The sequence below is a fragment of the Halictus rubicundus genome, chromosome 5 (assembly GCF_050948215.1).
Source record: "Halictus rubicundus isolate RS-2024b chromosome 5, iyHalRubi1_principal, whole genome shotgun sequence".
Lineage (NCBI taxonomy): Eukaryota > Metazoa > Arthropoda > Insecta > Hymenoptera > Halictidae > Halictus > Halictus rubicundus.
This window is the reverse complement of record NC_135153.1, coordinates 15,491,205-15,515,962: the sequence shown is the minus strand read 5'-3', so window position 1 is coordinate 15,515,962 and position 24,758 is coordinate 15,491,205. Positions and strand designations below refer to the sequence as shown.

Below are 24,758 nucleotides of genomic sequence, written 5' to 3'. Positions count from 1 at the left end.
ACGGTACAGTCACAAATATTAAAAATAAATAATATACATATGTCGCTAAGGCCTGGATAATAAACGTCGCGGAATTATCCCCACTACCACGGGGTATACCCCGTGAGGGGCCGCGAAACTCGAGAGGCCTCGAGGAGCGTATACATAACACGGCTCGGGTTATGTCTCCTGGACGATATATGTCGCTGGCAAGAGCCGTGATGTTGGCATATACCGAGAGTTCACTGTAGCGAGTCGATTCGCGCGGAGAATGCGACCGTGATTGATTCGATAAAGAAACTTCGGTAAAATCGTTGAGTGAAGGGACAGTTTAGCGAACGAATGCCGGCGTAAATAAACGTAACACCTAATATGGCGAGCGTGCCGGGACATGGTCTACAGTCGCGTCTACGTGTGGAACGTATAAGTTGTTCAGGTTCACCGAACGTCCGATCGGGGACTCGAGTCGAATTCCAGCGCGAAAGAGTCGCGTTTCGCGAATCGGAGGAGTACCTTTACCTGGCCGTTGGGCTGGTTTGCAGGAACTGCAATGACTGCTATACGATCTACATACCAGCTAATAGGTGTAGCTAACCGGAAAAAGAGAGTCACTCGACCATTCGATGTCCGTTTGTTTACATAGACGTGAGTGGCGTGTGCATTTTTATAGGGAGGATCGGATGTCGGGGCGTCGAGTTAAGTTACCGTCGGCCTTTCCTCTCCTTTCTAGCGAAGTCCCCCACCCCTCCCCTACCCTCCCCTCTACGCCCCCACCACCATATAGTATATACCGGCTTCACCCTTTTCTATCGCATGCCGCACCATTTTATCATTTTCATCCGTTTCGTAGCTATCGAGGTCAGCTCGTTCACTTCGAATGCCTCCTTTTTATCCGCGGGGATCGACCATTTTTAATCCTCGTTCATAGTACGCGATTCGAGCCAGCGATTTCATGGTAAGGTTCATCGCTCGTCGGTCTGTCAGGTGCGTCCGTAAAATCGTCCGCTGTTGCTTCAGCGTGACCGCACTTTGCTTCGAATCTGTTCCAACACGGTTAACTCCCGCTTTTCTTTCAAATTGCTTGGAATGTCAAATTTGTTGGACTTAACATTAGGGACTGGGAACTAGGGACTTTTATGTATTAGGGGGACCCATAAGTAATCAATTATTTTGAAATCTAAAACAAACTTTGTAGTAAATTCAGGTTTTTATTTCTTAATTTATTATAGAATCTCCATCATTATCGAGGATAGTTTGCCATCTTTCCTGTAAATTTTCAATCCCCCTCTTATAGAAATCGAGGGTTCGTGAAGCAAAATATGACGAAGTGATGAGCTAGGTTTAGGGGTTGATTGGAAGCCATTGCTTGGAACGCTTTATGTTATCATAAAGAATCCATTTTTCATCTCCGGTAACGATTCTGCTAAGAGATGGATCTCTACGAAATCTGGATAACAATGAAGTGCAAACTTCGACGAATATTCTTGTTGGTCTAATTGATGCGGTATACATATTCCTTGCCTGTATGCCTTTCCCATTTCGTGTAGGTGCCTTTGTATAGTTGACCATGTGGACCCAAGGCTTCTCGATAATTCTTGTATACTTAATTTTGGATCAGCTTCCACTAGAGATTTTAGGGTGTCGTTATCAAATTCAACTGGTCGTCCACTTCGAGGCCTGTCAGAGAGATCATAATCACCAGCAGCAACTTTCTGAACTAACGTTGACACTTGTTGACCTTCGATACATCTCCATAAACATCGCAAATTTTCTTTGTTGTTACATTAAATCCCGCATGAAAATGAAAAAGTATGCAATGACGAATATGATGTGTAAAAGAAAATTTTAGAATATTTTGAACACAGGCTGCTTCACCGAAAACTGTGAAAGAATACGTGTTTCCTCTTCAACGATCGGTACAGAACTAAAGGCAAAACAAATTCTTTGCAAATAATTGATTACTTATGGGTACCCCTAATATAAACTAGTCCCTAGCTGTTACTTGCTAAGGGCTTGTAAGTTTACTGTACCAATAAATTATTCCCCATAACTCCATTGATCCTCAAGCATTTCGAATTTAAAATTCACGGTAGAACTTTTGGAGTAATTACTAAAGACCCTCCAACCTTGGACTCCTCTCTAACAAAAAACAATTTTTATTTGCAACACTTCGACGCTCCGCTCAAACGAAGCGCACAAATAACAGGGATTTTGCGAATCCGGCGACTCGTAGGAGCACTCAGCGGTCTGGTAAAGTATTAAAAGACGGGGGGGGGGGGGAGTTTGATTAAATGCTCGATGGTTTTCCAACGAGCGACCAGAACGTCCGACTTACCGGCAAATTGTTCGGTCTGGCCGTAAGTAGTTTAAATTACATCCTCGATTACGAAGTCCAGTGCCGCGTGGGACGGCGAAAGTCTGTCGCTCTAATCGTGCCTATGGTCGTCGGCGGGGGAACTTTCCAGCCTTTTGGATTTTTCTCCCCTGACAATGTGATCGTTCGTGGGAATCGGCTTGTCAACTTGCCGTCGATAATCACGGGCCCTCCGACACTCGGTGCTCGGTCGTTTTGTGGAGAAACACGAGCCTCCTATACTCTGAACCGGTGAAAAATTCATGGTCGCGTTTCTACGATGTGCCCACCATTTTGCGGGGGAATCGCTCGGGAGGAAAAGTTGACTGCCCCTGTGACTGTGTTGTTTCGGTCGAGATTATTGAACTCGATTTCCCTGACTGGGAAAGTCCGATACGCTAAAAATGTATGCTAAATTTTTCGGAAATATTCTCCCGTATTTCGCATGAATTTTAACAATTTTTAATGTTTGAATGTGGATCTCTATGTAAAACAAGAACTTCCTAAGTTAGTTCTTTCATTATTATTCTTTTACAGTTGTGTGCATAAAATCTGCAGTCTAGAATTTACTATTTTACAAAGTGTCACACTTGTACACACTGATAAATAAATCTGTTAAGTAATTCATCCGCGAATAATTCCGAAGAATTAGTGTTGAAAAATCGTCATATTTGCAATTGTGCAATATAGTAGCGAGAATTAAATTAAAATTGTACAGTTGTTGGGGTCACCAGAGACCCTAGGACGCTGTTGCAAGAATTCTCGGATCTTTCGGTTTCCAGTTCGTATTTTTGGTGGAACGAACTGGACGAGTTATGTTTTGAGTTTTTTTCCGACGCACATCCGATGGACGAACGACACTTATGCTTTATGCGTTCGATACACACCCGCTTTTCATTAAATCGATATGCTGCATTGCGCACGTCGTTACACGATTCTGTGCTCTTTATACCGCACACAATTATTGTATACGCGGTTGTATCACTGGAACACACGGTTACGTATGTTTGCAGTTCTCTCGTGACGCATTGTCACGTAACATGCGACGCGTTTATTGCCACATGTTTCCTTTTTATATATTTCCCTTTACGGCCGATTGAGAGCCGACCCCCGCCATAGTTAATCCAACCAGACGATTTATGGATCCTAAAACAGAGTTGAATGTGGCATTAACTACTCACAATTTAGCCGAACCTGGGTTGTAGACATTACAATAAAAAAATGAGCTTTGATCTAATTAGTACCGAACAATGTAGCATTCATTTATCCATTTTTTTTTTTTGTGAAATCTGATCGCATCTTTCGTTCCTTGGGTGAGATTTTCCATTTCTGGTTTATGATAGTTGTCTTCTTTTCATCATTGTGTCTAATAATGGTCGCCTTTTTTAAAATTCTTTGCGGTGTTCTTTCCGCCGTTGCGCGATCCCTATCGATCCTCACTGTAGATCCTTGTAATTGAACTTAATTGATCCGAGCTTATCTCTGTCCAATGAGTCACGATTCAGAGCGGGTAAACGGTCCTCGCGACGCGCGCACGATCCGCTCGCGGTTCCTTAGCGCCTTGCGGCCGGGAAACAGTTTTGGAATTAACCCATTAGCGCTAATGAGGGAATCTGAAGTCAATTAAGCACGCTGTGATAATATGGGCCCGATAAGCTCCGAAACCGATGAATATGCAAACTATCGCGCACCGGCCACCTGCCGCATGCCTTTCCGCGGAGAGAATGAGAAAGAGAGAGAGAGAGAGAGAGAGAGAGAGACGCGCGTGCTGCGCGCAACACTACTAGTCGAATTTTCACCGGAATTGGCATAACGACGAGTAAAATACGAGCGAACTTATGTGACGCGACGACGTGTTACCTGGATACCGTTGACCGCTGCGCGCGTTCCTTAAAGGCACGACGCGCGTGCAATTAACTTGTTGATGACACCGATGATCGGATAAAGAGATACACTCATGGGTCTGATATCGAATGATTAATAGGAGGCACGGTTCCCTGGCAAATGGGTGACGACCACGAAAATTGTGGTCTGTGCCTCTTTTTTTTTCAATTTCATTTCATTTTTCTTTTATTTTTATAGATGGTTCAGCATCCAGCGTTATTTCCTGCCTTTGCAAAAAAAATGTTTTCGGAGGAGCTTTGAAAATTATTAAGAGAGGGAATAAATATCTAGAAATAAATATCAGCAAACTGTGTAGACACTGGAATAATTCAATAATATTATTACACACTTTCCAATTTGTTGCAGTCATTAAAAGGAGAAATACGGATTTTAGTTAACGTCTGTCTTTCACGATTGATTTTTGCATAAAGATCCTCGGTCTAGTTATCGCAATTTACTTTACTCCAGTTACTGCGATCTTTCGGATAACAGCCAGGTTTTTCCAGAAACGTGGAAACAGTAATTCTAATGTTTAACTGTACGCCTTAACTGTAACTTTTAATTTCAATTTCGCGCGTCAAGATTGAACATTCTTCGCAACAAGGTAAAGCCTTGACCGCTCTAGGTAGTTTGCGAGTAACGATGTTGTTCGTGGCTCTTTTGTGCGTACTTGATAAATAATGAATGGAGGCGCGAAGTACAAGCGAGAGAGTGAGAGAGAGCCTGCACAATGTTGCGATTTAATTCACAGTCATGCGAGTAAGCTAGTCGAGAAAACGGTAAGCCCGTGACTCGTTTTACCTGCGCGCGCACTCGTAATTTATCTATCTTGCAGCGGAGAAGTTTGTATTAATATTTATGCTTGAGAGATAAGAGGATTACACCGGGAGCAGCTGGGGAATCGGTGTAGATCCAAGGCGGAATTGAAATACCAAATTAAGATAGAGTTAATCGGAGGATTTACGTTAACCTGTTCGTCAGGGACGGGTTCTTTCGACGTCACGGTGCCGCGATTATTATACACAAAGGCTCGCGAAACTATTGTAATTAACATCTAAGATAGTAATATTTACAAGATGAATTATAATTTTCTAGAAAACCGAAGTCAACCATCTTGATTCACACACGAATCCTGGAGCTTTCGGTTCGATGCAACAATTCAAAAATTAACACACAATATTCCCAAGATAATATCGCCGGCATCGTGCTATAATTATTATACACAAGATTCCTAAAAAGTTTCTAAAACAACCTCGGCCATCTTGATTCACGTGCGAATCCCGAGGTCTTCGATTCGATACAGTCAATGGAACAATTAATACCTACGTGCAAAATTCTCAAAGAAATATCGCCTTCATCACGTTACAGTTATTAAACATAAAATTCTCAAATGAATAAAATTTTCTAACAAACGGCAGTCTCCCGGCAGCTATCTTGATTCACCCGAGAATCCCGAGGTCTTCGATTCGCTGCATTAAATTGAAAAATTAATACTTACGTGCAAAATTCTCAAAGAAATGTCGCCTTCACCATGCTATAATTATTAAACGCAAAATTTCCAAATGAATAAAATTTTCTAAGAAACGGCAGTCCCCCGGCAGCCATCTTGATTCACCCGAGAATCCCGAGGTCTTCGATTCGACGGATCGGGAAGAATTCTAATGGTCGGCTAGTTTGTCACGGGGCAAGCTAATACCCCCAATTATGTGTCCTTTTTCTGTTTTTCAATCCGCCAGTCTCCGTCACGTGCCCGTTTCCCGCGAAACAGACATATTTCGCCGGAGATATGGAAATCGGGCGCCGTCTCGCGAATTTATTAACCGTAAAACGTCTGCGTTTTTGCCACCGAAATTCGTCCGCCCTGTGGAAAATCCGGCCTCGTTTTTCACCGCGTCGCCATTAACGACACGTGAAACCGAGACGATGCTTTTTTGGCCCGCAGGATTTTTCGTGACGAGCCACGAAGCGAGTCGCGGGGAACCGTTCCGTGACGCTTGCCGATTTGTCTCGGGACTATTAGTGCCGCATCGGAATTTCTCCGTTTGTTTGGGCAATTAGTGGAACACCTAGTCCGCCAAGATACCGCCGGCGATATTTAATATCGTCGTTTGATTCATTCCGGCTTTGTTTCGTTAGTTTCTCGACCGCCGAGCGATCGAGTCAGTTCACTGTTCTCTGACGTCACAGAGCATGCTAAACGTAAGGTGAATGTACTACGAATTTATTTTAAGATACCAGCATGTATTTCAGCGACAGTCTTCATGTGGTGACAATGTTCTATTAAATCCATTATGTCCTATTTTGAAATATGAAAAAAAAATTGGGGTAGCTTCCCAAGCAGTGTTAGCCCCAGGGCCCCCAAAATTAACGGTCCGCCGCTGCATGTAGTAAACTGATTGTCCTAACTTCTAAAAAAAAAAGTCGGAGTTTTATGGTGCAATATTAAAAAAGTTATTGCCTTTTTAAGACCGTCGGAATATTATTGCGAGCGACTGAGGAACAAGAGATCGCAATTTTAGGGAAACTCGTTGCAGCGATTGCTAAACGGCCTACCCAAAAAAAGAAGAACGACGTCGCAGGTATCGGCTGTTCGTCGCCGATAGAATCGTAAACAGTTTTCAAGGACCCCGAAGGGACCGTGGGCGTCTGTTTAGTTTCAAGCGCGCTGCTTGCTGCCATGTGTTGGTTAGGCTCGGGTGACAATGGGGCTTTGGGAAAAGGACAGTCGGGAATGAGCCGTGAAAGAGCGAGGTTCGAGAGTGACTTGACCCAAGCGGTGCACCAGTGGTAGATCCGTGTTAGACACATATTTCCGCGCGTTTCATTTTTCTTGTCCGCGTACGTGGTGCATTATGTTATAACTGGACTGCGGATCTTTATGCACGTACCGCGTATACTTTACACGCCACTCCGTCCAGTGATTTCCATATCTAAAACACATCCACTCGTGTCACAGTCGCCCGTACATTCATTTCCATCGATTGCTATCGGCCTATCGATAAAAAAAAATTTATATCAACTATAAAAATGAATCCTCCCCGGCGGGGAATCGAACCCCGGTCTCCCGCGTGACAGGCGGGGATACTGACCACTATACTACCGAGGATTCTTGGAGATTGTTTAAATAAACGCGCTAGAAAAATAACAAATTAACGAACTTTTGTTCTCGGTAGTTATTCTTCAAAATAATAATCGTCTATAATAATATTTCGGTCAGATCGGGTCCTCCGAGATATTTACAAATGGCCGACTGCTATTACCATCGCAGCGTAATCAGCTTTGAGGTTAGGTTCATTTAAATTTCTAATGTTTATGCACGTTTAGGTATTCAGAAGTTAGTTTTCTTTATCGGATCGGTTTATGAAGCTGAAATGGAACGGTCTTTTCAAACGATATTTTCTATATCTATGGGAACGAAGTATGCTTTTCCTTATCGAACTGTTAAATCAACCTTCGATTAACAGGTTCAGTTCACTTGAGTAACAACAGTTGATTTGTCCAATCGTTTAACTGAGCTGAAACAGAACGATTTTTTAAAACAATTACAATACCTCGGAATCAAAAGTCAATTTTCTTTGTCTAATCGTTCAGTTAAGCTAAAATTGAATGGTTTTTCGTTCAATATATTACACACAAAATGATTTTCTTCGTCAAAGTATTTATGCTGACATTAAATGATTTTCTTGAATATTTCCAACATGTCGGAAACAAAAACTAATTTTTTTCGTGAAGTGGTCTAATAAATATGTATCTCAAAAACGACATTGGATACTTATTATCATACTGGTCTATCAAGTTTCCATTAAACTGAAAATGATCGATTTTCTCAACTATCTTCAACGTCTCCATTTTTCCATTGTCCTGCACATTGAACTGCAGCAGACGCACACAATCAGTCAAACGACATTTAGCATCGCACGGCCACGTCATCCAAGGCGAATGTATCCTCTGTAATTCATCGTTTCGATTTCCACAAATAACAGAGGATACGTATACTTTAAGAATGAGAGGAAAGAGAGAGGGAGAGAGGGAATAGGAAAGAAGACTGACTGCTTGAAATGTATCAAAGTGGATCGCGGAAAAACAAACAAACAAACAGCCGTGCGCGCGCGTTTTTCTCACGGTGCATCGCTGGAAAAGAAAATGAAGATATGCCCGGAGGAGCGCAAATAGTAGAACGCTATTACTGTGGAGTCATTCATGGCCCCTCTACTATACGAGACGTCTGCAAATCACTTGTCAAGGGTCACGTCGTAAATTACATCACCTCGAGGTTGGGAGTGTGCTGCACGTGTCTCGAAACCCGCTGGAGATAGCACGAGCAGAAACACTCGAAAAATGGATTGCTGTTATGGCAGCGACAATCTAAAAATTCCACAGAAATTCTTCCTACTCGTTGGTCCGAATAATCACCAAAAAAAAAAATCAAATGTAGGCCAACACGTGGGTATTTTATTGTACAAATTTAATTTGTTTCTGGGTGGCAAATTTTTGCAAGAAGACAAACAATCAGCTCTCTAGATTCTTTGGTAATAGACGTCCTTATTGTAAAATAAAAATTGGTACGTCTATTAAAAAAAGCAGGAGTTACGGAGAAATTTCTGTTTATCAGTATTAGGATATGGGTATATATAATAATACAATGGGGACAGCATACAATGTATATTAACTGCAGATACAATGTATATCAAAACCCGATTCAAACGATCCTTCCTTCTAAAGAAATAACAGATTAATTTTGTTCTATTCATGAAATAAATTCCAACAATCAGTTATAAGTTTAATAAGCTGCAACTAATTGTATGTGGACACTGTAGACTCAAGTATAACGCGATCAAGAAAATTGTTTAAAAAGTCTGTATATTTCATGTGACAGTAAAAAAAAATTGTTTAGAAAGACTGTACATTTACTGCCAATCAGAAGATACATGCACATATAGTCTGTAAACAATTTTTTGATCGTGTCGTACGGGAGTCCACCATATTCTCAAATTTTTTAAATGTTTACTCTACTTTAAATAGCACCTACGCATTTTTGCTATAAATGCAGTTTACGCTCGTACTAAATCTTCAGGTCAAGATTCAAATAGATTGATAGTATATGTTTCTATCGTTTGCAAACAATAAATTGTAGGTTAGCATGACAATTTTTACGTTAAAACGGTAAAAACAACTTGAAGTGGACACAAAGAGCGAACGATGCTGAAGAAAAGGATTGTTCGAGGGCGGAACTGTGTCTGAAATATTGACTCGAGTATCACTTAGCGGGAGGAAGTCGCTAAAAAGTTAATTTACTTTTTTGCGAGTCGCCTGGTAGGTTCGTTCCCGTACGGATTTCTTTTTCGAAAAACCGCGTGTTTTTGTCGACGTCACTCGGTGGCCCCATTGATCATTTCCATCGACTTCGGCTGTCCCGGCGAATTAAGGCGGGCGACCTAACGAACGCGTCCATGTCCGCCGCGAATACTATAATAACGCTATTAACGAACGGAAAATTAATTTACGAGCGGCGTGAGGTCGCAATTAACGTCGGTTTCTGGGTCCCGTAGGATCCTTCTCCGTCCGTTTTATGTCTCACCTTCGGCCGCATTTTTTGAGGGAATCGGCGTTTGCGCGTTGCGGTTCCCTCGACCGGTAGCCAGTATAAACAGTATTCCTTATTAATCGCCGAGATGTTTATCGCTGTTTAACGAACGGGATCCCGAGTAATTAGGCCTGCGCGGCCGACGCGCGGGGCGGAGGAGCGAGAAGTAACGAGGCACCTGCTTGTTTCCAGTTTCGAGTTAAAACGTCCCCGGCGAAATAAATTGGCAGATTAATAGTAAACGATGCCTCTGCACCCTTCTGCTCTCCTCACTCCCCACCGGATTCTCTCTCTCTCTTCCCCTTTTCCTCTTTTAGGGGCTTTTTACAATGGCAGGCGCCTCGATATCTGTTAAAGATACCGGCCGCCGTGCGCAAGAAAACCGCTGAAACCAGGAATTTATGAACCTCTAATGGATTCTCGTTCGACGTTTAGTGACGTTTCTCGAAAAATCGAGATTTCCGGGTGATCATGTTATGGTCCCCTAATAAACAACTTTCTCGAATTTACTAAGATTTACTCGCAATAACAATCGACGGCTTTACGACTCCGAGTTGGTTTCAGAAAATGTACTCGATATATGTCCGAAATACAGGTCTCTTCAGGGACATATATCGTTCAGGAGATTCTTTGATCCTCGGTTCACGACCCCTCATGGGGTATACCCCGCGGCAGTGGGGATAGCTCTGGGACTTTTATCGGCTAGGCATTTGGGACATATACAGAGTAAACACTGTACTTTTAGTGAAACAAAAATTTAAGACAATTTACAGAAAATTCAAACAGTTTGATTTATAAATCTCCACGGACTCGATACTTGCACTGAAAAGTTAAAAGCTTATGTAAAAGGTTTGTTTACTGGAAAATACGTGAAAATTTGTGCACTTGCCGGACACGTAGACCGTTACTTTAACGTTCTAGATCTCGCGACCTTTCGTTCTGTGTATAGGTAATTCGTTGTTTGTAGACAAATATTTGTATACATGAATAGATAAGTTGCAAGACGATAGTCTCGATCGTTAGGAGCTGATTTGGAGGCGTAGAACGCGCTGGTATCAGCTGTAGAATAAGGTGAACTTTGACTATGACGTTTCCAGGGCTCGGAGCGTTTCGTTAATGCGCAAATGAACGAGTGTTTGTGGAAGGATAATGCATACAGTATCGTTGCACACGAACGGGCAAGTAGCATACACGATAGTGTGTAGATCACCGAGAAGGGTTTCGAAGCCCTAGGAAACTGACGGCTAGAATGAATCGAACTGTGACTACGATGTTTCCCGGGTTTTCTAACGTTTCGTACAAGCAATTGACTGTTTTCACGGAAATAACGTTGAAAGTGTACGCACACACTTATGATCTAACACGACATTCTCAGGTATTAACAAGCGTCCGAAAGGTTTAGAAAATTTTTGCTCGAGAGATAGAACGAATTGAACGGTGAGACTATGTTTGCATTTAACGTTCCGTTAGAGTACAAGCTAGAAAAATTTTGCATAGGCGATACAACGAACCGAACTGTGACTATGACTTTTCTAGACTCGGTAATGTTTTGTCAGAGTTCGAGCGATTAGCTGTTCGGACATGAATAATACGAAAACTAAGCACACGCGAATAGTTAAGCGCTAACACGATAGTCTCAGTCACTAACAAGTGTCTCGAAGGTCTAGAGGATTTTTGCATATGCGATAGAACAAATCCAACTGTGATTACGCTGTTTCTATGCCTCGTTGTAACGTTTCGCTAGGGCACGGACTATTGGTTCGAATAACGTGCGAAATATATGTACACTCGAGTAATTAATTAGTAACACTCACGGTCATTAATGAACCTGTTTTTGTGCGGTCCTTTTCTTTGCGAATTTTATTTTGTGCGATTTGTTTTGTGTTGGCATTATAACGCCCTTGTAATGTTCTCTTCACAAGAAGATGCACGTTTTGGATTACGACGAGTAGTATTGAATTATGTCCATTTTGAAATTTTCCCCACGTTTAAAATGAGAAATTAAATTTTTTTTAAACGTTTCCACGTGTAATTTAAATTTGGAAAGCACTTTCTCGCTATTTCGTAAATCTTTGATATATTTTCTAAGCGAGACTCTTTTTATGCTGTCCCTCTCCACCGCATAAAAAATTTTCTTTAATATGTTGCAAAAAATTATGTGTTATAGCTTACTTATGAAGTTTCTCTATATTTTTTTCTGTGCGGTTACTTTTATTCGGTCCCTATCTACCGCACAAAAACAGGTTCGACTGTATTTGCACAACCGATGGAATGAATGAACCGAGTATGTCGTTTTTAGACTGTTAGCTTAAAAAATGTCACGAATTAAAAGCAATTCATTGAAACAGAAATTGAGAAAAGACGAGTGATACTGAAAGTGTTCTCTGAAGCTTCGTTCTGCAGATCCTCGCACACGTCGAATACAATAAGGTCAAAGTTTGTTGATAAATCTGAGCGAATAATTCCGTCTCCCAGAAATAGTAGACCTGGCGCTCGAAGTGTTAACAAGTGTTTCGCAGGCCGAGTGGAGCGGCTGTTTGGAAACTCTGCCACAAAATGTTTGCGAATCCTCCGACAACGAGCGCGGGCCAATGAGCGCCGAGAGGGAAGGGAATGGACGGGACTCGACAGCACGAAAACTCGGGTTTCTTTTTTTCACCGTAGAACATCACGCCAACCCTGTCGGTAGGTTCTCGCAACTGTTAGCCGAGTGTTTCGCGAGCCAACAAGCGAAATAACGGGGGATATTCGCGATTCCCCGCAGCCGCCTGTCGAGCGCCATTTTGTCCGGCGAGACTCGGCGGCGCTGACACTCTGTTCTCCGAGAGCGCGTATCAGATCGTCCTAGTTGGAAATCGGCGTCGACGACGCGATAACGTGTCACCGTCGACGGATTTTCTTTCCCGGCGAACCGGAGCGGAATGGGTCTCAAGTTTCGATACCTCCGGCGCGACACACGTTTCCCTCGTTTTCCCCCTTTTTTAAATAAAAATTTATGCGACCGCGCTTTTCGTTCGACTGGGCACACACGCGAGCGCCGCGCCGGCTGCCGCGGGCCGCTTATTACGTGAGTTAAAATGTGCCGGCCGCTGATAAAGCGTTTTAAATGCAATCATTAATTTCGCGTCGCTGTTACCGCAATTAGAATTTGCATTTTATAAATATGCGGCCGAGCCGCGCCGTACCGCACCGCACCGCGCCGCACCGCGCCCGTACCTCGCCGTGTCCTGTTCCAATTGGCGGGAGTTCTTTCGCCGCTGATTACGCGCGCGCGCGGGAGCGGGCAGAACTCGAATAGATTTTGCGGTCGCGGCCGTTTTCTGCGAGATTATGCTACCTTTTCTTGCAGTCTACGAGTTCTTGCCGAACCCCGATCGTATATCAAACAGAGGACTATCTGGACGGGAAGGAATGCAACAACGGCGGACAGAGTAATTACAGAATCCTGAATAATGAGAGTCTCGATCGTGCGAGATCGTTATGAGACAGTTAAATTGATCTTCTATGATCGGGCGAACAGTTTGCTAGAAGCTGGATTAAATTTATACCCCTGCTAATTATACGTTATTAATTATAAACAGAACGATCGCGGCGATACCGATCGCCGGGAGTGTCGAGCAGAATCGGCTTCGGTATCGGAAGATTGGAATAAGCGGGGCGTAATTGTATATGAAATAGAAGTGACCCAAGTGTCACGGGACGTCATTAACACGTCGCTCGACGATACTCCTTCTAATTTACGGTCCGCGAGAGGACTCTGAACGGATTCCTCGTTGGCGATCGGGCTCGCTGGATCTCTCGAACGGCTCGCAACGACGTGGCAGCCGGTCGGCTCGAGACCGGCAGGTACAACCGTGGGATTCGCGCTAAGGATCCTCGTTCGCCTCGAAGGACCTGCCCTCTGCACCCTCTTGACTGCCGTTCTCTTCAATCTTCCCTTAATAATTGTTTTTTGCGCTCGTGTTTACGAGGACCGGCCAATGATACGCATTACGCGTGGCGCTGATTGCTCGGCCCGGCATTAGCTTCCTTTCGCCTTCGATCTTCCTTCCACACCGGGCGCACCGTACTCCTTTTTGCTCTGTTTTACTGCTTTCGTGTCCGAGGAATGGACGCGAAACGCTTCTATTATTAATTTGAGAAAAAGTTCTCGCCCCGGGGAAAAGTTATCCTTTTACCGTCAATTAGCAGCGTTTCCGGTTGCGTTTTTACCGCCGCCGATCCGTTACCGTTGTCCAACATCAGATTCGGCGAGAGCCGTTGACGAATCTCCGTGGTACGAGCCGTGCCCCATCCCGGTACATTATTTTTCACATAAATCGTCGGCGATACGTTCTCGCGTACTTTCAATTCTAGTATATTTAACTCAACAAAAATATCGGTACAGATATTTTCAGAATTTTATGCAAAACTGCGAATTTTTATTGCAAAATAAAAATTCCGCTTCTTTTCCTAGTAATTTACATTTTCTTAGTATTTTTAAATACATTAGATCGCGCGAAGAAAATTGAGAAACACGCTAAACTTAAAGAATGTCTGTCCATTAGCGATTGTCAGTAAAAGAGGATAAACGTGGTGTTTTTAAAAGTGTTTTTTTTCCCTCTTTGTGTCTCAACTGATCCGCGTCGCATAATTTACAGTCTTCAATAACAAAGGTTTATCTTAATAGAAGTGTACACATTTCAAATTTATTCCACCGCCAGCGGATAGGTGTCTCTTTGACAAATAGTGGACGATAAGACTGTTTCTCCGGTATTCGTCATCGAGTGTCTTATCGGGACCGCTTCACACAGGCTTGATCCTCGTGTTGGTGTACATAATCTGGTCCAGGTTCTTGCTTATGGAAATGGGTTCTTGAAGTTGTCCCTCTGGCGGCGAAACGGGGAGGCTCGATACGGTGCACGGTCATCTTACTCCTAAACATAATATAGAACAACAACTAAAATTTGTAATCTTGTGCTATTCGGAAAAACAAAATTGATCTACGACAACTAAACAATAATTTAGGCGTGAATTATCTGTGCCCCTTGAGACCAACAATATCTCGTTTTACCGATTTAGGTTACACTCATCGATTAGCTGCTCTGGATAGGTTGGCAAAGCTACATACGGGACACGCTACAATTGTTCAGAAAATTCTGGAATAAAAGGGTTAAAGGGGAATACGCGAGGGGAGCAAGCTCTGGGAACCCCCATAGTGTCAGGCGAAGCCGAGAAATGAATTCCTCTTCATCCGGAAATCAATTTCTGCAACGAGGCATGCTCCGGGGCCCAGAAAAACAGGCTGCCAAGAGTCGGAGGGAATCTGGCAAAGCGTCTTCGGAACAATTACCGTAATCCGTTTCCAAGAAGCCACGAAATCGGCCGAGCCGTTCGCAACTGGCGGGTATCGAATCCGCGTCTCGAATCGGGTCGTCGACAGCCGGAAAGGTAAACACAGCAAAACCCGATCCCGGGCAAGAAGCAACAAGCAAGAAGCAGAGCGTCTCTCGGCCGGCTCTGTTCTCTCTCTGGTTTCGTGGCTAATTGCCGCTCGTTCACCGATTATCTCTTATTCCCTCGGTTTCGCGTAAGTCCGTGCTGACCCGGTCGTTTCGGCCGATAACCGGGGCCCCGAAGCTTCCTTCTATGAAGCTGTTAGCCGGCCGCAAACGGCGCGAACTATACCGTCGACGTTCGGCTCGCTCTGTTCTTGCCGGCGAGTCCGGGGAACTGGCCCCTGGATTTCTGGGCCCCGGTGAAAAATCGCACTCTTTGTGACCCGGAACGACCGCTTTGCGGCTCTCCTGCCGAGATAATGCCCCGTTCTCACGTCCGCGGGGCCAAAAAAGGCCGGTCCTAACGTCACGAAGAGAGAAAGAGAGAGAGAGAGAGAGAGAGAGAGTTCTCAAAGAGCTCCACTGTGAACGCTATGTTAACTCTCTTTCTCTCTCTTTCTCCGTGTGTGTGATCTTGACCCTGTGTGCAGAAAGCCATGCGAAACGCTGAAGGGATGCTCTTACCGGCCTCTCCCGGCGAAACGAGATTTCGGTAGAGAGCTGATAACAGACGTAACCGCATACCGAATTAGTAGGATGAAGTATCTTGGCCGACGGGGGCATCACCTATCGTGCCCCGAGTAACAAAGAAAGAGACGGCCACCGGTTTATGCCTATAGTAAAACGATCGTCGCTCGACTTGAAATACGTAGCCATTAACGGCCATAACCATTACCGATTCGACTGAATTGTGAGGTTAGTATGGGGGCTAATCTGCTACGTGCTTTACTTACCTGTCAAGGAATTAGCATATTATCTGAATACCGGCTACCTCGGCTCCGATTCCTCGTTGGCTCGAAAACGTTCCTCCTGCGCGCGACCATTGCCGCCTCCCCGATTCCTCCGCCATCTTGCTTTGCTACCCGGAAATTTGGATTCTGACGCCCACCGGTTCCCAGAGCATTTTAAATTATTCGCACGTTACTTCGAAAAATTCTTGGCCGCCCTGGGAGTCCGTTTCTCGGGCGTTCCTAACCTTCAAGGTTCGAACTGTGTTGCCCTTCCGCCGTTTTGCTTGCAATTTTCAAAGCAAGCTGCTTGGACGTTGTTCAAATATTATATGTGTTCAGCTGAAATTATTTCTGTAATGTTGGTACCCTTTGCCTTATTTTTGCTTCTACCCTTCATTTTGTTTGCAGGTTGAAAGAATGATGTCTTGCGAACATTAACACCTTTGGGGACGAGTGTGTCCTCTCGTGATGTCTCTCGCAATATTAAAAGTCCAAATTGTAACCACTGGCATAAAGGAAGAATATTTACTGATACTCCGCGATTTGGTTAGACGTCTTAGCTTGATATCGTCAAAATGGTGTCACGCGACCTGAACCTATTTGAGTACCATCCTCAGAAGCTCAACGAAGCAAAAGTAATTAATTTGATGGATCAAAAATTGAGAAGTTAATATATTTAATACCGACAGTACTCTCTTAACCAAAATTCATTTATAGGACTTATGGGGAACATTTATGGGTGGCACATGAAGTGTTAAAAAATTAGAAATTGTGTTACAGAGGTAATACGATGCATCTTCCGCTGTTTTCACAGAAATACAATATCTCCGAGTGAACTCGGGACTTTATGGCGTCTCAGGTGACTCTGAAGAAGCAATAATTGAACCGCATAGTGCAAAAGTGGTGTAAGTCAATATTTCTCTGGTTCAGCGCCACATCTGAAGGATTAAATCGTTGAGGCTGCGAAGCTTTATGTGAGTGATCGACAGTGAATGTTCAAAGGAACCAACGTCACGAAGTCTAGACCAATGGGAGATTCCCCTAAACCTAGTAGAAGATTGAAATTGTCCACAACGTGATTGGTAGCCATGATCGATTCGTCAGTAACGTATAATTCCGGTGGGTTTCGGTGCCAAGGTGTTCGTCGACGAATTGATAGATCGACGTCGTCGGTGCCCCGGTCGGCGTTAAAACGTATCGGCGGGGATCGATAATCCCGATTCGTCCCGGATCATTTTCTGCGTTTTAATTACGCCGTGGGTTAGCCCCGGGTTGAACCCCATTAAAAATGAACCGAAGGAACCGCTACCGCGTCCGGACGGTTTTTTTTTCTTTCCTCCTGTATTCGGCAAAGAACCCATTTAGCCTCGTTTGCGTTAAAGATTTTCGTGCGTGCAAGAAGCCCTCTCTGCCGGGCTGTCGGGCTGCTCTTTTTCAATCGCGCGGAGGCCGTGCGCGCGCGCGCGAACGCGAGCGCGAGCGCGATCAATTATTCGCGTGCAAATAGAATGCGTATGTATACGGGCCGGGTAATCGCCGACACGGCGCTGCACGCGTTCCTTTGTGATTTGATGAAGTAATTAGTTCGACGGAGCACTCCGCTCAAGGAGTAATTAGCCGCACTTTGTCCCGCTGACAGAGACACCGGTGAAAAAATGCTCGGCGATTTTTCAACACTTCACGCGCCGCGAGAATTTCGCGGGCCCCGCGCCGGACACGTCTGTCCCATTCGTAGAAACGATCTGCTAAGAATTATTGTTAGTTACTTAATAGTCAATTTTGTACCTTGCCTTAAAAAGGAAACCTGAAGCGTGGAAGAAGAATATTCTTCTGTCACAGAGGATACATAAAGCTGTTTAAACTGATTATTTGGTCGCCTAATCGACTAATTCAGACTAAAAAGAAATATTTAGTAAAATGGCCCCGAAATTTTAGGTGAGGTCGGTCGAATGGGTCGGCTAGAATGGAATCGCAAGAGCGACTTTTCAAGAACCGAGCCGTTTGGACAGTGGCAGCAGCCATTCTCCGGAAGGCAGCGTCCAGGACAGAGTCTCGTTAGGCGACAAGAAGCGAACGAGGCCCGGTAAAAAAAGGTTAAGTCTCTCGGGGAAAATGTTAATGGTCACTGTCTCCCGTCCCGGGGAACGTTTAAAGCCGCGGTGCCAAAGGAGCGAGCGGAGAGGGAACAGCCTTCGGATATTAATTAAACGGCGGCCGAACGAAAAAGCTCGTTCAGGAGAAGCATGAAACGAAGCGAGGAAATTAAACGGGGCCCCGTTCTGCGCGCACACCGGGGCCCCTCGCCCTGGGTCCCCCGGCCCAACAACAACTTCTCTCGGCTCTCTTCCTTCGAGAAAGAGGCGCACGACGCGTCGTCTTTTCTACCAATGAAGCACCGCGAGATTCGTGGCCGAGGCCCCAGTCGACGCCGCCGCCGCCGCCGCTGCGCCGCGCGCAACAATTATTATTATATCATCCGCGTGTCAAAAAGGTCAAGCGTGCCGCGACTACGTATAAGCATAATACCGGTGCCCCATAGAACGCGCTGTGCGTTTCCCCGCCCATTCTACGCCCCGATACGTAATTATCCGGCTGACTGGCTCGGCCAGATATTTATGGGATCGAGAGCGAAAGATCGAAATCGATTCGCGGCCGGGGTAGCAACATCTGCCCGGTTGATCTGTCTCCCCGGGGCCGGTTGTCTTTCGGTGTAGGATATTTTAAAGGAAACTCTGCCGCAGGAGATTTCTGGAACTTACTGTATACTAGAAGACAGGAATCGTTGGTAGGTTAGGCGAAGATTGTCAAATTTTAGCAATTTTTAAAAATTCATCAGCAGGTTCTGTCGTGGATAAAAGACACCAAACTGACCGAAAATGATCGGGTGACACAACTTTTTCTATTCTTAGGATCAATTCTCTACCAGTAGTACCTGAAATCTATCAACGAAGACACTGTCTCCTACAGGCTAAAATCAGAAACGAGACAATGCCAGAGTAAGAGCATTCTCTTGAGTACTAGCATTCTCACACAAAAATGAATTCTAAAAATGTCCTAAACAAATACAGCCAAACACCTTCCCCGAAGAACTAACCCTGTATGTAACAAAATATCTCCCCTGAACTTCAGCTTTGAAAACTCGAGAAAAAGCGATTGGCCACAATATATAGTCCAACGTCGAGATTTCGGCGATGTGCGGGACATGGTTCGGCCACTTAAGCGGTGCGCGTTTGTTTGGACCGGGTTCGACGGACAGTATGCTCGAGCGGGATAAAGATTTCAACTCGGCGAGTAGGCGAGTCGATTGGGCGGCGAGGCTCGGGATCGGCGGGCATTATCGTCGATCCGATTCGATAAAATGACAGCGGCGCGCAGCGATTACCGGGCGCACGCAACTCCCGAATGAACTAATATCCAAGTGTCGACCTAATATTGAAGCCTGCCGTAAATCCATCGCGTCCGAAGGCACGCAACTCCTCGCGGCTCCGCTCCGGTCCGCTCCTCCTCCTTCTAGTCAACACGGCGAAGGGGAGGAGAAGGGCTCTGTGTGTATCCCTTTTTCTTCGAGTCGTCGTTGCATGAACGCGCGCGCGCGCTCGCGCGAGTTTAGCAGGACGTGCCGTGGATATCCGGTGGTTGATCGATACGTCAGGAACGCAGCGATTACTCCTCCACGGGATTACTTTACCCGTATCGTGTTGCCAATCTGTGTATACAGAGAGAGAGAGAGAGAGAGAGAGAGTGCAGGTGAAATTGCGCGAAACTTGCCGAGTTTCCGAGCCACCGGGGAACTTCAGCGTCGTGGCTCCTTTTGTGATTATAGCGAAGGGGATCGATGGCACAATAACGTGCCTCCTCTTACGGTCACTTATTAATGAGCGGCTGGACGCATCGTTTGGTCCAACAAGAAGCTACGTCCAATCCTCCGCAAAGGCTCTTGGCAAATCTCTAAGATCGTGGTAGTCACGTTTTCAGATTGATTTTTCCACTGGAAGTGGACCAAGCCCGCTTCTCCTGTCCATTCTAATCAATCGGTGCAAAGTACAGTGAATTCTCGATATATGTCCACGACACGGGTCCACCAGTGACATACATCGTCCAGGTTCTTTGATCCACGTCGAACGTAGAAAATCACAGCGAAGCTCCAGAGGCCTCGGTTCATGGCCCCTCACAGGGTATACCCCGGAGTGGGGATAATTCCGCGACGTTTATCGACCAGACCCTGGCGACATATATAGAGAAATCAGTGTACTCTTGTCGCGGCTGCAAACAAACAAGCTCCACGATCCCAAACAGGTCATTTCGCTTCGAGATTTGACAGGGGGAATTTTCACTTCCGAGACACCGAGCACGCAAAGACGCGTGTACAGACCTTGAGCCGATATACGCGAGCGAGAAGCGTTGATAGGACAACGGGGGCCGCCTTGGATCGCATGTCCTTTCGGCGGATGGATTTACGGGGCCCCTCGCGATACGGCGAGCTTATGCCCCGGACATCGGGGCTCATTCAGTAGCGATGGACGGCGCGGATAATGGCGTGCCGGCTGGGATGTCGGTTAGGTCAGGTTTTTAACGGTCACGTGGTCACGTCATCGTGCGTGCTCCGCCGGACAGAATGGACCACGCGAGCCCACGGCCCGGAACGTCACGGAACGGGAGAGATGATCTTCGTCGCCGGACCTTTTATTGCCGGTCCAGACGAACGGTCGCTTAACGGTGACCGGGTCGAATGAGACCTCGTGGGCGGCTGTCGGCGACGCATTCCCAGCCTGATGGCCCTATTGCTGTTGCTAGATGGCTCGCGACTGGCGTTTTCATAGGACGACGTCCTTTAGGCGTCTTTGGTGTAGGTCTTTGAACTTCCCCTGATGAGGACAGGTTTTTCGGAACGAATTCCAAGGGTCCGTACTGTTGTCTATGATGGAAGTTTGGAGACAATCTCTGTGTTCTTCAGTTAGCAAGAGACTGATCAGAAATTATTAGTTTCAGTACAGTGAATTTTCGATATATGTCAACAACACGGGTCTTGCAACCGTCAAGTATCGTCCAGGAGACATACCCGAGTTATGTTTACACTTCTCGGCGTTCGAGGCCTCTCGAGCTTCGTGGTCCCCCACGGGGTATACCCCGCAGTAGTGGGGATAATTCCGCGACGTTTATTATCCAGGCCTTGGCGACATGTATAGAGAAATCACTGTACTTGCTCGCCGAGCAATAAGACTCGCTTTGCACACTTGTCTCTACCAAGGGCGGGTAAAACAAACGCACAATGCCTGTGATTTACGCCAATCAAACAGCTCACTCCACCGACAGAGTCACTCAATGGCAATTCGACTCGAGAAGAAACTCTATCCAGTCCGTCGGTGTAACGCGATAAAAGGGAGCCAGAGCGACACTTAACCGATCATTCCCGAAGCTGTCCCGCGAAGCGGGAGTAAGGTAGGGATCCCTCTAACGAGCGACGCGTTTAACACTTCGTGGTCAGCGATGATCGGTATCGCCTTGCCTATCCGATTAAGACCGTCACCCGATGCTGTTCGGACCTCGATCCGATCTTGTCGAACAGCCGGTGTCGTCTTATGAGGCTAATCCGGCCTCGAAAATCGAGCGGATTGCGGGCTGCCGAGGGCAGAACCCACCCCAGAGACTCCGCTAATCAGATCACACGGCTCGGCTGGCATCAGGGGTGTCCAACATTCCGTAAACAATCGGTTAAACATTCTAAACGGGATTCGGAGGCAGCCAGCCCTAGCCTGCTCTCGGGTCCAAAACGATTTTAATCACCATGGCTCCTCATCAAGTCGCTTCGATAGCTAGCTAGAAGTTGGATCTATGACTCTAAATGAGATCTACGTGTCTTCGTTCTGTAAGGGTTTGATATGAAGTAGGTGGTGAAGGTGCTGATGGGATCAGGGATCAGTCAAGGCGATCTAGGGTCCCCGAAAAATCGCCGGAGGGTGACTTGTGAAATTGGGCGTGGCCTACGCGACCCTGGCCAGCGGGGATAGGCTGATCGGTTCGTTGGCAAACGAGATTACTTTGATCCCGAATCCAACAAACTCAGTCTGATACCTGCTAACCGCAGCTCTTCCACTCGTACGCCTCGAATAATCCAATAGTTAACCAGGCGCGGCGGTGACGTGCAGCACGGCTTACGGAGCGGTGCATCCTGAATTTTCCTCGCGGATACGCGGATTACGGATACCAGCCCAGCGACCGACGCGACGCGAACGGTTTAAATGCGCGTCCGCCGCGCCACGGAGAAGGAAGACCGAGAAATGTCGGCTTCTGGCGACCTTGTCGCCCCTCGGGGGCTCTGGCCCCGCGAGATTATTCTCTTGTCGGATTTCAAGACGCTTAATCGGCTGCCGTACCGCGGCTGCGGTCCCGATTATGGTTCTCTATCCGGCGGGATGGTCTGTCGGGCTTCGAAATCGTGGAAGTGTCTCTTGATCCTCGATACGACCTGCTGCTCTTTGAGCGCATTAGACGCATTATTTCCTGTTGCCGGTCCGATCACGATCCACCAGACTAGATCACACGGTCTGCTTGCAGATCTAGGAAGAAGCCGAAGAGAGTTCGCCTCTTGTTCGAATCATCTGGTAGCTTCCGATAGACTTCTTAGTATCATCTGGGAGCCTCTGTTCTCTTCAAGAAACATCAGCCCGATCTCCTCATGTTCGCCTCGTTCCTTAAATTACGTTCTAAGTATGGATTGCTTTTGGGTACTCGCAATTGGAGGACCTGTTGCAACTAATATAATATTTTTTGCTCACCTAATAAGAGTCGCTACACATACTTCTTCTTGGTACCAGTAGAACGATGAAAGTCTCACATTGACGTCAATTCCATCATCCAAGTCACTTCCTGGTCAGCGATGATCGGTAGGGACGTGATCATCCGTGAGCCCAGATCACACGGTCTGTTTGTGGATCTAGCAAGAAGCCGAAGAGAGGCCTCTTCAAGCTGATGGAAAACGACACCGAATCTTCCCGGTGGGATTACAACGGTGGCGCAAAGCCCCGCCTTGTTTTCCGTACAGATTAGGTTGCACCCTCGGCTACTGGCTTGCGTTTCAATCAATGCACCCCGAAGCTGAAGTACAAAAGCTGTTACACGCCACGCGGTCGGCGCAGTTCGCCGCAGGCTCTTTCGAACAGAGCTTCTTCTCTTCCGGCCGCGGACACTCTGGGAACGTCTTCGAACCGCCGAAGACTTCCGGTTACGGATGAAGGCGCCGAGGAAGGTGTTGCGGGAACCGGTGGCTTTCAACTCGCGGTGCGTACGGTTTCCTTTCTTCTCGGTGTTGATTGTGCTGACGCAAAGCGGCTCGGGAGGATTTTGTGTCCTGTGCGGTGATTGAATGTGCGAGAGGTTTGAGGAGAAGAAGAGGGGTTTGGGTTCAGTTTCGAGTGGTTTACCAGATGAGAGGAGTATTATGACGTAGGCTGTGGCGAGGATCTTTTCTGGTTTGATTTTATTGGAAGTGGAAGTTTAGTGGTCTCTGTTGGTTCGGTTTGATTAAAAATGCAAATTTAATGAATATTCCAGTGTTTTGGGGAAGGAGGATCCTAGGTCTAGGTAGCGAATCCGTTTCTTTTTTAATGTGTTTAATAGGTGGAAAATAGTATAACAGTAGTTTTCAGTTTTTCCAATGTTTTTACTGCTTTAAGTTAAGCCTCCTCATTTTTATACAATACACATCAAATCCGCTGTCTACCTAGGACAAGCTGTGAGTTACATTTCAACAGATGTGATTATTAAAAATTGAAATCTACTGGGAGATTCGAGTGTCTGGATCGGGAGAAGTTTCAGATTAACCCTTTCCTTACTGACTGTATTAATTTAAATTAATGAAATTAATTTAAACGCTTTGAAACCCATTGCGAATTTTTGAAGTCCACTTCTATGAAGTTCGTTCTTCAATCGTTGTATGGCAGCACAAGCTTATTTCTTTTTGGAAGCTTGCTGGAGACAAGTATATAAGATGATGTTAGTCCAAGATGGATGCTAGGATGGATTCTAGAAGATTGAAAATACTTATTTGTTTTGCATTTTCGTAAGTCATCATTTTTGAGTTATTATTATCAATTATATATAATGTAAAATTTGATATGTTATGAACTTTATGAAAAGTATATACTATTCCATGGTTGGGACTTCGAAGTCCCAAATTGCTTTCCATGTGATTAATGACTTTGGTGACGACCTCTAATGAAAATTGTGCTACAGGGTGTTTGCTTGGACCTAAATCGAGTATTTAAAAAAGTTGGAACAAATTTTAAAAACTTTTAAGAAATTCAGCAAATAAAGGGTTAAACTGTTAAATCTTCAGGCGCCTTAATTTCGAAAGTATACAAACGCAAAAGAAATAATAATAATATTCTAATGAATGACAGGATCTCGAACTATGCAACAGGGATTCTAGTGTCCAACCAAGAAGAGGAGCTTCGTAATCAGATCTGGTAGGCTAATCTTATTACGGATACAAACGTACGTTCACGAGAGGAGTGAAAATGATAGGGACGATGAGTAGATTCGATCTCCTATCATTCGAACGATGAATTGCCCCGTTCCCGGTCGATTAGTATGTCCGCAAACACACATTTCTGCCGGTATCCTTTGCCCGTGCAGCTCGCCGCGCAGGTACAGAATCAATCATAGCCGGCGCAGGAGTGTGAATAAACAGC

General features: G+C 45.5%; 2 protein-coding genes and 1 non-coding gene across 4 annotated transcripts in view; 1 reads left to right on the top strand and 2 right to left on the bottom strand.

Annotated features, from left to right (window-relative positions):
* Window positions 1-24,758, top strand: part of Ss (aryl hydrocarbon receptor spineless) — a 192,953-nt gene that overhangs the window by 17,333 nt on the left and 150,862 nt on the right. The window lies entirely within an intron of this gene.
* LOC143354449 (uncharacterized) overlaps window positions 1-24,758 on the bottom strand; it is a 307,139-nt gene that overhangs the window by 271,366 nt on the left and 11,015 nt on the right. The window lies entirely within an intron of this gene.
* Window positions 7,251-7,322, bottom strand: Trnad-guc (transfer RNA aspartic acid (anticodon GUC)). The gene has a single exon. It is a non-coding gene; the product is annotated as a tRNA-Asp (tRNA).